General features: G+C 36.7%; 1 protein-coding gene across 1 annotated transcript in view; it reads right to left on the bottom strand.

Annotated features, from left to right (window-relative positions):
* The window catches only part of ESRRA (estrogen related receptor alpha), a 41,355-nt gene extending 30,713 nt beyond the window's left edge, over positions 1–10,642 (bottom strand). The window contains exon 1 of the mRNA XM_067472487.1: positions 10,383–10,642. The gene's annotated coding sequence lies outside the window, so the exon portion shown is untranslated. The remainder of the gene's footprint in view (positions 1–10,382) is intronic.
* Positions 10,643–11,228: the final 586 nt, after the last annotated feature.

Here is an 11,228-nt window from a genome sequence, read left to right as displayed (position 1 = left end):
ATGTACGCCGCTCTGAGTCTCCTCTGGGGAGATGGTGGCGGGGTATAAATAAAGATTATTATTATTATTATTATTATTATTATTATTGAGCCCCAGGTGACGCAGTGGGTTAAAGCACTGAGCTTGTTGAGGTCGCAAGTTTGATTCTGGGGAGCGGCGTGAGCTTCCGCTCCCCAGACTGGCGGTTTGAACCCAGGGAGGGGGTGAGCTCCTGCTGTTAGCCCCAGCTTCTGCCCACCCATCAGTTCGAAAACATGCAATAATAATATTATTGTAATATACCTACTGAGTAGATCAATAGGTACCGCTTCTGCGGGAAGGTAATGGTGCTTCAGGTAGTCATGCTGGCCACATGGCCTTGGAGGTGTCTATGGACAACGCCGGCTCTTCGGCTTAGAAAGGGAGCAACTAGACTCAATGTCAGGGGAAACCTTTCCCTTTACTATTACTATATTACAATAATATTATATACTATATTACAATAATATTAATACAATAATATATAATAATAATATTGTAATATATTACTATATTACAATAATATTATAATATGTTATTATATTAATCCTAATAATAACACAATATAAAAATATTACAATAATATTATATACTATATTACAATAATATTAATATAATAATATATTATAATAATATTGTAATATATTACTATATTACTATAATATTAGAATATATTATTATATTAATCCTAATAATAACACAATATAAAATATATTCTAATATTATTGTAATATAATAATAGGAAAACAGTTGTGAGATGTCGCAAAGATCCAGAAAGATGCCAATCGTGTCCTTTGCCTTCAAGGTGATCCAGATCTTTCAGATCTAGTGCGAATGTGCAAAAGCAATAGATCTCAATAGATATTAGGAAGATTCCTTAATGTCATAGATGCAGTAGCGAGGATTCAGAAATGTGGTGTGCCAAAAAATATAGGAATTTGTGACTATAATTAAATATTTTCTCGATTCTTCCTTTTATTAGCATTATTTTTGTAATTACACTGCGACCCTCCTTACGTCCCGGTACGGAAAATAACAAACAACAGCAGGACATAAATACCAAAATAGAAAGCAAGCAAGAAGTCCATGCAAGTGCTACAGAAGCCGCATTGATCAATTAAGGGGGAAGGCTGCACCCCAAAAGGGTCCGGAACTGTGCATTTCGACCCACCGCCGACTGGGGCAGAGCAAGGCCCAGGTTTGGGGTGAAAGTCCCTCCAAAAGCTATGCCGTTTTGGCACCTCCGTCATCCGGACGGCTCAAGGTCACTCCAGGGAGACTCCACCCCACATCAGAGGAGGAAAGGCACTCTCGGCACCTTCTGCCCCACTCTCCTGCCCCTTCCCGTACAAGTTCCTCGGAGGGAGAAAAACCCTGGGATTTCGCAACTTAAAACGTACTAAGGAGAGAGAGGAATAACCTCTTGGCGTGGTTCTCTGCCAACCCTCTCGACTCACCTTCACTGCCACAAAACCGAAACCGTGTTGACATATGTCTCCCCAACACCCTGCAAACCCATTTTGACGTATGTCTCCCCAACAGCCTACAAACCCCAGCACTCTGCAGACCCTTGTTGACATAGGTCTCCCCAACACCCTGCAAACCCATTTCGACACAGGTCTCCCCAACACCCCGCAAACCCCAACACCCTGCAGACCCTTGTTGACATAGGTCTCCCCAACACCTTGCAAATCCATTTTGACTAATGTCCCCCCAACACCGTGCAAACCCATTTTGACATAGGTCTCCCCAACACCCTGCAAACCCAACACCCTGCAAACCCAACACCCTGCAAACCCCAACACCCTGCAGACCCTTGTTGACATATGCCTCCCCAACACCTTACAAACCCATTTTGACGTATGTCTCCCAAACACCCTGCAATCCCAACAGCCTGCAAACCCCAACACCCTGCAGACCCTTGTTGACATATGTCTCCCCAACACCCTGTAAACCCATTTTGACGTATGTCTCCCCAACACCCTGCAAACCCCAACACCCTGCAAACTCTTGTTGACACATGTCTCCCCAACACCCTGTAAACCCATTTTGACGTATGTCTCCCCAACACCCTGCAAACCCCAACACCCTGCAAACTCTTGTTGACACATGTCTCCCCAACACCCTGTAAACCCATTTTGACGTTGGTCTCCCCAACACCCTGCAAACCCCAACACCCTGCAAACCCATATTGAAGTAGGTCCCCCCCAACACCCTGCAGACCCTTGTTGACATATCTCTCCCCAACACCCTGCAAACCCATTTTGACATAGGTCTCCCCAAAACACTGCAAACCTATTTTCACATCAGTCTCCCCAACACCCTGCACACCCATTTTGATGTATGTCTCTTGTTGACATAGGTCCCCAAAACCCTGCAGACCCTTGTTGACATAGGTCTCCCCAACACCCGGCAAGCCCATTTTGACATAGGTCTCCCCAACACCCGGCAAACCCATTTTGACGTATCTCTCCCCAACACCCCACATATGTCCCTATATCTCTCCCCTGCAACCCTCTGCAAACATATATGGCCTTTGGGGTCTCACCTCCCCCCTGCTCCCACCCGAAATAGAAAACTAGGACTCTTTCTTTGGCATCCACCAAGGAGTCCTGGTTTTCCTTGCCGTTCCCGGAACGGGAGGAAGAACAACTCCGACTTGGAGTCACCAATCCATACCTCGCCAGTGCTGCGGATTATTATTATTATTGTTATTATTGTTGTTATTGTTATTATTGTTATTATTGTTATTATTATTATTATATAATGCCCAAGAATAGGTTCAAGAAGATATGATAATAATAATAATATAATCAAGGGTAGCTATGATGCACCTACAACAACAAGCATGGTCCTCCTCCCCCTACGACCTGAATGGGACACGGATGATTAGATCACACTCTGCCCACCGTGGATCTTGACCCACGGGCCCGCTGCTCCCCCACCGCCCTTCCCGCAAGGCCAGTCAAAGGACCTTTGTCCCCTTTGCATTGGCGCCGGTCCCTTACCCAACACACACTCCGAGTTTACTCAAGGGGAGAAGGGGGACGGTTATGTTAAGGGGGCTAGTTGTGTTACACAGCTTTCCTCCTCCTCCTTGTGCCATTCATTCATTCCCAGCAAGATCAGGTAAGCGTGAAAAGTGCAAGGAGAGACCCCGGACGCCGGCAATGAAAACTTTCAGAAGGTGCGCCAGGGTTGCCTCAGGCGTCCTCCAGAGATTATTTGTCCTGTGACCTTCGACTCCCTTCCTACGTTTTGCTCCTGCCAAGCTCCTCCTCATCGGATACCATCCAGGAAGGGCGAAAGGGAAAACTCCATCCACACGCACTATTTAAAGCGGTTTCAGAGCTGCAGCAAGCTAGACAAAAAGCTCCCACCAAAGTGCATGAAAGAAAGCACTTTGTGTACATCGGTGCTCCATTTGGGTCTCAAAATGGATTTCCTACATCGTCACCTGAACAACAACAACAACAATAATAATAATAATAATAATGCCCATGAATTGGTTCAAGAAGAAATAATAATAATAATAATAATAATAATAATAATAATACATTGTGTACATTGGTGCTCCATTTGGGCCTCAAAATGGTTTTCATACATCGTCACCTGAACAACAACAACAACAATAATAATATGCCCAAGAATTGGTTCAAGAAGATATAATAATAATAATAATAATAATAATAATAATAATACACTGTGTACATTGGTGCTCCATTTGGGCCTCAAAATGGTTTTCGTACATCGTCACCTGAACAATAATAATAATAATAATATGCCCTAGAATAGGTTCAAGAATATAATAATAATAATAATAATAATAATAACATGCCCATGAATTGGTTCAAGAAATAATAATAATAATAATAATAATAATACATTGTGTACATTGGTGCTCCATTTGGGTCTCAAAATAGTTTTCGTACATCGTCACCTGAACAATAATAATAATAATAATAATAATAATAATAATAATAATAATATGCCCAAGAATGGGTTCAAGAAAATATAATAATAATAACAATCATAATAATAATAATAAATTGTGTACATTGGTGCTCCATTTGGGCCACAAAATGGATTTACTACATCGTCACCTGAACAACAATAATAATAATAATAATAATAATAATAATGCCCAAGTATTGGTTCAAGAAGATATAATAATAATAATAATAATAATAATAATAATACATTGTGTACATTGGTGCTCCATTTGGGCCTCAAAATGGATTTCCTACATCATCACCTGAACAACAATAATAATAATAATAATAATAATAATGCCCAAGTATTGGTTCAAGAAGATATAATAATAATAATAATAATAATAATAATAAATTGTGTACATTGGTGCTCCATTTGGGCCACAAAATGGATTTACTACATCGTCACCTGAACAATAATAATAATAATAATACGGTTTGAAACTGCCGTAAATGGTGGGTGTAGATGGGAACCGAGGACTCACTGGATCCGATGACGAGGACAAAATGTTTGCCCGTCTTGACTGCAACACCACCAACTCTCTAGAAGTCTCCGAATTCGATTTGACAATTTGATTTAGGAGGCTAAGCCAAAGGCAGTCAAAGTGGTACCACCTGAGCACCTCCCAACAAATGATTCCCCCATGCAGGAAGCAGCCAGGCTTTGAATCTGCAAGGCTATTCAAAGACCACCATGAAAGACCCCAGGCAGATGACCATCAAGCCTCAAAGCCTGGCTGCTTCCTCCTAACACCTCCCAATAAAGGATTCCCACAGGCAGGAAGCAGACAAGCTTTGAAGCTGCAAGGCTATTCAAAGACCACCATGAAAGACCCCAGACAGATGACCATCAAGCCTCAAAGCCTGGCTGCTTCCTGCTAACACATCCCAAGAAAGGATTCCCCCAGGCAGGAAGCAGACAAGCTTTGAAGCTGCAAGGCTATTCAAAGACCACAATGAAAGACCCCAGACAGATGACCATCAAGCCTCAAAGCCTGGCTGCTTCCTGCTAACACCTCCCAAAAAAGGATTCCCCAGGCAGGAAGCAGCCAGGCTTTGAAGCTGCAAGGCTATTCAATGCTAATCGAAGTGATCAATTGCAACATTGAGAGGAAGATTCCTGCTTACACCTCCTAACAAAGGATTCCACCAGGCAGGAAGCAGACAAGCTTTGAAGTTGCAAGGCTATTCAAAGACCATCATCAAAGACCCCGGACAGATGACATCCAGCCTCAAAGCCTGGCTGCTTCCTGCTAACATCTCCCAAGAAAGGATTCCTCCAGGCAGGAAGCAGCCAGGCTTTGAAGCTGCAAGGCTATTCACAATGCTAATCGAGGTGATCAATTGCAACACTGAGCCGAAGAGTTCTTTCTCCCACCCTGGACATCATTCCACAGATATATAGTTTCCAACAGACCTCACAACCTCTGTGGATGCCTGCCATAGATGTGGGCGAAACGTCAGGAGAGAATGCTTCTGGAATACGGCCAGACAGCCCGGAAAACTCACAGCAATGACTGCATTGGAGACGATCGAGTCCCGACGGGAACCTTGGCTTCCTGAGATTAAGGGTGAGCCAAAAGGAACGGGAAGAGCCATGACCGTGTGCCCATGCATCGTACATCCATGACCATGTGCCCATGTGTCGCTACCAAATATGTATATATGAGTGTGCTCACAGGCTATATGTCTTCTCCTTTCCTTTCCGTAGGATCAAGAATCGACCCAAGGCATTTTTCCATCCAAGAGGCTCCTCTTTGTGACCTTTATTGTGCCCTTTCGTTGCGCCAAACATGCGCAGAGTGCAAATTGCATCCAGGGATATACAGGCAGCACACGGTATATCCGCATGCCTTGTCTCTCATTCAATACAGCTTTTCTTTGATTCCTCCTCTAATTGGGAAGCTAACTTTCCCAACATTGCCCACTCCCAGCCAGTTTGAAGTCCAGTGTTTCCATCTCCGTCTTGTGTATTGAATAAATATTTTATATAAATATGTTTAAATAGGTATTTTTAACAGAACTTTGTTTGAATATGCGTGTCTATAACATTTTTGCAATTTTGACTGTGCATTTTGACTCGAGGAGAGGCGGGTAATAAATAAAATTATTATTACTATTATTAATATATTATAATAATAGTAATATTATTATTAATACATACTATTATTAATATATTATAATAATAGTAATAATAATAATTCTATGTCATATATTAATAATATATATAAATAATTATATATAAATATATATAAATAATCCCTTGGGAGATGCTAGCGGGGTACAAATAAAGTTTAATAATAATAATAATAATAATAATAATATAATGGTAATATATTAATAATATAATGGTAACTCAAGAATTGGTTCAATAATAATATATTATTACCTTGACTCGAGGAGAGGTGGGTAAGAAATAACATTATTATTTCTATTATTAATATATTCTTATATATTAATAATAGTAATAATAATTTTATTTCTTATATATTAATAATATATATAAATAATATAATAGTAATATATTAATAATATAATGATAACTCAAGAATAGGTTCAATAATAATATATTATTATTATATATATTATATATTAATATATATAATAATATATTATTACTGAACCAATTCTTGAGTTATCATCATATTATTATATCTACTTGAACTAATTCTTGATTGATTCTTGAATATTATAATTATTACATCTTTTTGAACCAATTCTTGATTATTATTATTATATCTTCTTGATATAATAATAATATAATGTTTTATATTGTCTGTGTCGTTTATTATATATTTTTTTGCATTTTATATATTTTATTTTCTGGTATTGTTATGTTTTTGTATTACAATGTATGTACCGCATTGATGGGCTTGACCTCATGTAAGCCACACCAAGTCCCCCTGGGAGAGATGGAGTGGGGTATAAATAAAGTATTATTATTATTATTATTATTATTATTGAACCAATTCGTGAGTATATTATTACATCATCATCATATATTATCCCTGTATCCAAAAGTATTACATCTATGTGTCGACAAAGGCTTTAATGCCCAGAATTATTGGGTTGCTGAGTTTTCCAGGCTGAATAGCCATGTTTCAGAAGCACTCTCTCCTGACATTTTGCCCACATCTATGGCAGGCATCCTCAGAGGTTGTGAGATCTGCTGGAAACTAGGCAAGTGAGGTTTATATATCTGTGAAATAATGTCCAGAGTGGGAGAATGAAACCTTGTCTGTTAGAGGCAAATGTGAATGTTGCCATTGGCCACCTTGATTAGCATTCAATGGCCTTGCAGCTTCAAAGCCTGGCTGCTTCCTGCCTGAGGGAATCCTTTGTTGGGAAGTGTTCACTGGCCCTGATTATAATTATATATTAGGTATTATATTATTATAATATATTATAGTATTATTATTATATCTGCTTGAACCAATTCTTGACCATTATATTATTATATTACATTATTATTATTATATCTTTTTGAACCAATTCTTGACTATTATATGATTATTATATTATATTATAGTACTATTATTATTATATCTGCTTGAACCAATTCTTCAGCATATTATTATATTATATTATATTACATTATTATTATTATTATTATTATTATTATTATTATTATTATATGTTTTTGAACCAATTCTTGACTATTATATGATTATTATATTATATTATAGTACTATTATTATTATATCTGCTTGAACCAATTCTTCAGCATATTATTATATTATATTACATTATTATTATTATTATTATTATTATATCTTTTTGAACCAATTCTTCAGCATTATATTATTATTATTATTGTTATTATATCTTCTTGAACCAATTCTTGACCATTATATTATTATATTATATTACATTATTATTATTATTATTATATATTTTGAACCAATTCTTGGGGAATATATTATTATTATATTATAGTACTATTATTATTGTTATATCTGCTTGAACCAATTCTTTGGCATTATATTAGTATATTATTATTATTATTATTATTATTATTATTATTATTATTATATATTTTTGAACCAATTCTTGAGCCTTATATTATTATATACTTATAGTATTATTATTTGAAACACAACAAGATGAGTCCACAGCAAACAAGGTCACTCTGCTGGCTGTTGAATTGGATCACACGTCAGACACTTCCCAAGTGTTTAGGACTGTGTGATGTATTGGCGAATAATGTGTGCAGATCCCAGTAAGGTGGCCTTTTGCAGCTGGAAGATGGTAATTTTGTCAGCGCCGATTGTGTTTAAGTGCAGGCCAAGGTCTTGAGGCGCTGCACCCAGTGTGCCAATCACTACTGGGACCATCTTGACTGGCTTGTGCCAGAGTCTTTGCAGCTGGCAAGTTTGTCATCGCCGATTGTGTTTAAGTGCAGGCCAAGGTCTTTGGGCACTGCGCCCAGTGTGCCAATTATTATTATATATTATATTATTATTTTTATTATTATTATTATTAGTAGTAGTAGTAGTAGTAGTAATAGTAGTAGTAGTATATCTTCTTTAACCAATTCTTGAGCATTATATTATTATTATTATTATAGTTTTATTATTGTTATATATTATGCCTGTACCCAAAAGTAGTAATATGATAATAATACTCAAGAATTGGTTGAAACAATAATAATACTCAAGAAGCAACCAAGAATTGGTTCAAGAGGATAATATAATAATATAATACTGAAGAATTGGTTCTAGATGATATAACATAATAATAATTATTAAATTATTATATCTTCTTGAACCAATCATTGAGTATTATATTATATTATAGCATTATTATTGTTATTATTATTATCCCTGTATCCAAAAGTAACAATATAATATTATAATATTCAAGAATCAAACAAGAATTGGTTCAAAAAGATATAATAATAATAATAATAATAATAAAAATAAAATAATACTCAAAAATAGAGTAATAAGAAAAAGCAATCCAGAAAATAATAGAATAATATAATATTATATTATTATATATTATATTATATATTCAAGGATATAATACAATACTCAAGAATTGGTTCAAGAAGATATAATAATAATAATAATACTACAATAAATATATTAATAATATAATGCTGGAGAATTGGTTCAAGAAGATATAATAATAATAATAATAATAATAATAATATAGCACTATACTATAATATAATACAATATAATATAATAGTATAATGCTGGAAAATTGGTTCAAGGAGATATAATAATAATATAATAATAATAATAATAATAATAATATAATGCTGGAGAATTGGTTCCAGAAGATATAATAATAATAATAGTATAATAAATATAATATAATAGTATAATGCTCAAGAATTGGTTCATGGAGATGTAATAATAATAGTACCATAATATAATATAATAATAATAATACCTAAGAATTGGTTCAAGTGGATATAATAATAATAATAATAATAGTACTATAATATAATATAATAATATATTGCCCAAGAATTGGTTCCAGAAGATAAAATAATAATAATAATAATAATAATAATATAATGCCTAAGAATTGGTTCAAGAAAATATAATAGTAATAATAGTAATAATAATATAAAATAATAATATAATGCCCAAGAATTGGTTCAAGCAGATATAATAATAATAATAGTACTATAATATAATATAATAATATGATGCCTAAGAATTGGTTCAAGCGGATATAATAATAATAATACTATAATACTAATACTAATAATATAATGCCTAAGAATTGGTTCAAGAAGATATAATAATAATAATACTATAATAAATATAATATAATAGTATAATGCTCAAGAATTGGTTCAAGCAGATATAATAATAATATTAGTAGTACTATAATGTAATATAATTATAATATAATGCCTAAGAATTGGTTCAAGCAGATATAATAAATATAATTATAATAATATAATGCCCAATAATTGGTTCAAGCAGATATAATAGTAATAATAGTACTAATAATATAATATAATAATAATATAATATAATAATAATATAATGCTGGAGAATTGGTTCCAGAAGATATAATAATTAATAACAATCAGGGCCAGCTAATAATCACCTCCCAACCAAGGATTTTTTCCCTCCCCCAGGCAGGAAGCAGCCAGGCTTTGAAGCTGCGAGGCCATTCAATGCTATTGAAGTTGTCCAATGGCAACCTGGCCAAAAAGTATGGCTCCTACTTTCCTTTCCTTTCCTTCCTGCCTGCCTTGCTCCTTTTGCTCTCTCTGTTGTGTAGGATGAGGGATCCCTGGAAGGAAGGGAAGAAGGAAGGAAGGGAAGGCAGAGGAATGAGGCAGCCCTCTCTCTCCCTCTCTCTCTGTGCGCAGCCCCCGCCCTACCCGCGCTCAATCTCACTGACCTTGGCGGCAAGGCAAGGGCTCCGAGCCGCAGAGGAGCCTGTGCCCGGCTGGGGCTGCCCAAGAGCGGCTCAGGGGCCCCTCCTGGCTCCGGGCGGCGTGGGGCCCATGGGCCGAGGCTGAGCGGGGCGCCTTCCTCCTCCTCCTCCTCCTCCTCCTCCTCTCCGCTCCGGCTGTAGGACACAAAAGGACATCGCAACCCACTTCCTACTCGGCTTCCTCCAGCTGGCGGGGAAGGGGGCGGGGCCTCGCTAGGACACGCCCCCTGCTCTGCATAAGCACCGCCCCCTACACTCTCTTTCCCCCCCTCCCTCTGGCAGGGAAGGGGGCGGAGACAGGGGCGGGGCCTCGCAGGACCGCCCTGCCCCTGCTAGGACACGCCCCCTGCTCTGCATAAGCCCCGCCCCCCGACGCTCTATTCTCTTCCCTCCCTCCCAACTAGGACACGCCCCCTGGTCTGCATAAGCCCCGCCCCCTACTCTCTTTCTCTTTCCCTCCCTCCTTCCCTCCCAAGGCTAGCTGGCTTTGCATAGGCGCCACCAAAGCCCTCCCAACAGATGGCCATCCAGCCATAGACTCTTACATCTTATTTTATCTGCTTGAACCAATTCTTAGGCATTATTATATTATTATATTATATTGTATTATAGGATAGTTCTTATATTATTATTATATCCACTTCAACCAATTCTTCAGCATTATATTATTATTATAATATTATAGTACCCTTATTATTATATTATATTATTATTATTATTATTATTATTATATCTCTTTGAACCAATTCTGCAGCATTATATTATTATTATATTATATTATAGTATTATTATTATTATTATTATTATATC

Source organism: Anolis sagrei, chromosome 12 (genome assembly GCF_037176765.1).
Source record: "Anolis sagrei isolate rAnoSag1 chromosome 12, rAnoSag1.mat, whole genome shotgun sequence".
Lineage (NCBI taxonomy): Eukaryota > Metazoa > Chordata > Lepidosauria > Squamata > Dactyloidae > Anolis > Anolis sagrei.
The sequence above is the reverse complement of the archived record's forward strand: the minus strand, read 5'-3'. Positions and strand labels throughout refer to the sequence as shown.